Genomic DNA, 2,893 nt, shown 5'->3' with positions numbered 1-2,893 from the left:
ATCCCCTTAGGGTAATCGCGGCGGGACGATAGCCGAAAGCTGCCGTTGTTGTCGCGAACACGGCCATAGGAGTCCTCGCTCTTAGAAATCTCTGTACCCCCCACTTGGCCGCGGCCACGCTCACGGTGGGACAAGTCAGCTTGACGGTAGTATCTTCATACTTCCAGTTCTCTGACCCCACCCAGACACACGCCGACGCGTTCGGGTCTGTTCCGTCCTGGACCAGATCCGCGGCGCCGTGCTTGTCTGTGCGGATGTTAACGGCTGTCGACGGTGTGGCACTATTGAAGTCTCGGACGACCGGGGCAAAGTAATCGTGGAATTGATAAGTAAAACCATAGGACGTCCATAAACAGAGGGTCAGCCAACCTGGACGTCACATTCGCGTCGCCCTCGGTGGCGCGTAGGGTGACGGACTGGAAGGTCATACCGGACTAACGACAAGCGATAATAACGTGATCAGCTTTAAATTTGAGTGCAGCCAGAACGCCCTTCCGTCCACGGGTAACGCCGTACGGAAACGATATTTATGGAATAAAACCGATTGGAAATCGTTCAGTAAGATCTTGAAAAGTTTAATGATAGCACGGTCAGCCGAGCTCGGTTGCCCGGTCGTAGATCCCTGTGTGAACGCACTCTCGGAAGTGCTGCAAACGGCTTGTGATACCCACATGAAACGGGCCGTGGTAGGACGGCTGAAACCGCCTCTCTGGTGGAGCTCGGACCTCGATAGCGAGCTCGTCAGATTGGGACGCTGGAAGCTTAAACTACGCGCAGAACGCAACGCGTTCAAAAAGAGAGCCTTAAGGAGGAAGTACGCAGACTTCAAGAGGAGATATAATCGCGCCTGCTTCAGAGCACGGCAGACGGCCTGGCGCTTCTTCGTTACTGGCACCGGGAACGAGGAGCCCTGGGGCCCCGTCTACAAATGGCTAAAAGCCGGGGGAGCACGGCCCTCGGAGAAATTACCAGCGTCCATCAGAAAAATGGACAGAACATTTACGTGTTCGCTTAGGGCGACCGTTGAGAGACTTCTCTAACAACTGGTCCCTGAGGATAGCGACGCTACGAAAACCGCAGGACAGGCGGAAATCCGTAGAGAGACTGGCGTTTATGTGGGTAGATTCGAGTCGGAATTACCTGGGCTTAGTCCGTCGTTGGACCCGGTTGAACCGTGCACGGTCGACGAGGTAAGAGATGCCATAGTGAGAATGAAAACATATAAGGCCCCGGGCCTAGACGGGATCATGGCAGGAATTTTTCGGCAAGCGTGGCCCGTCCTTAAAAACCAAATTACGTTTGCGTACAATAACTCACTGGCTACGAGGACATTCCTGAGCTGGTGGAAGATGGTTGGTCGTCATTAGGAAATCGTCAGATAAGGGCTCGACGGAGGCTAGGTCATACCGACCCATTAGCTTATTCCCCGTTCTAGCTAAGGCACTGGAACACCTTATCGTGGCGAGAATACGTAAAGATACGGACATCCATATGGCGGCCAGACAATTTGGTTTCACCAAGAACCTATCGACCGTAGATGCAATAACACATGCCTTCGGCTGGTCAGATGAAAGGCAGGAGAAATACATCGTAGGCGTATTCCTGGATATATCGGGGGCGTTTGACTGCCTCTGTTGGGCGCAATTGATAAAAGATCTTGAAAAGGTAAAATGCGGCTCTGGGTTGATCGCCCTGACAAAGAGCTACCTCTACGGCCGAAAGGCCCACTTGACGATTGGAGACATGACACTCTCGACGACTCTAACAAAGGGTTGGCCGCAGGGCTCGGAGTTCGGGCCTGACCTCAGGAGGTACGCGGTCAACCCGCTCTTGTCCGGCGATCTCCCACCCGGGACAAGGATAGTCGCCTACGCGGACGATCTCGCGCTACTCATCTCCGGAAAACACCTTCCGGAGCTCATAGAACGGGCGAACGCGCTGCTAGAAATAGCGTCGAAGTGGGCCACTGACAGGAAACTCGCCTCCTCGGTTGCCAAGTCGCAGACCTTGTGGATCAAGTGCTAATTAAGTAAGCCCGTTGACTTGCGATTTGGAGGAACTAAGTTAAAATGACCCCGGAGACGAAATACCTCGGGGTCACACTTGACAAGCAAAGGAAGTTTAGCTTCCATCTGGCGGAAAAGGCTGCGTCCTCGGTAGCGCTATTCAGTCGACTAATATCTGTGGCTAAGGCTAGCTTAGTCCCTAAAGAAAGGACAATAAGGATCCTTTACAAATCGGTGTACCTGCCGCGTATGAGATATGCGGCCTCGGTATGGGCCGAGCGCTGCATGGCCCAGTACCGGCATCGAACACGGGCAAACACCGCCCAAAGACGCCCGTTACTGGCATTGACGGGCGCGTATAAGACCACGTCGACGATGGCGCTCCAGGTCATAGCCTAAGTACCTCCCTTCGACTTAGAACTAGTCGGCTGGCTAAGATCGAACGGGATAAGAGCGCTGTGAGGAGAGGAAACAAATCGGCGTCAGACGTTGCTGGAAAGGCGAAACAGTATTACGACACTACCATACGCCTGTGCAGGAGAGATGGTTTGCCAGTGACAAAGGCAAGCGGACGACGATTTGGTTCCCGGACGTCCGACGCAGACTGTGAGGCCGTGGTTCGTTCCGGACCACTACATCTCGCAGTTCGTGTCTGGACACGGGAACTTCAATTCTTCGCTCTGCCGTTTCAACCTTCGAGGCGAGGCTCGTTGCCGATGCGGTCTTCCAGAGGAAACCGCGGAGCATGTGCTATTCGATTTCCCAGCATATAGCCAGGAAAAAAACAAGCTCGCAGCCGCAGCGCAAGCGGAAGGTGTGGACTGGCCGTGCGACTGTGATACCATGACCTCCACAGAGGCCATGTTCCTTGCGTTCAAAAACTTCTC

This window comes from Melanaphis sacchari, unplaced genomic scaffold (assembly GCF_002803265.2).
Source record: "Melanaphis sacchari strain LSU unplaced genomic scaffold, SCAv2.0 Contig282_pilon_pilon, whole genome shotgun sequence".
In the NCBI taxonomy this organism is placed as follows: domain Eukaryota; kingdom Metazoa; phylum Arthropoda; class Insecta; order Hemiptera; family Aphididae; genus Melanaphis; species Melanaphis sacchari.
This window is presented reverse-complemented; position numbering follows the sequence as displayed.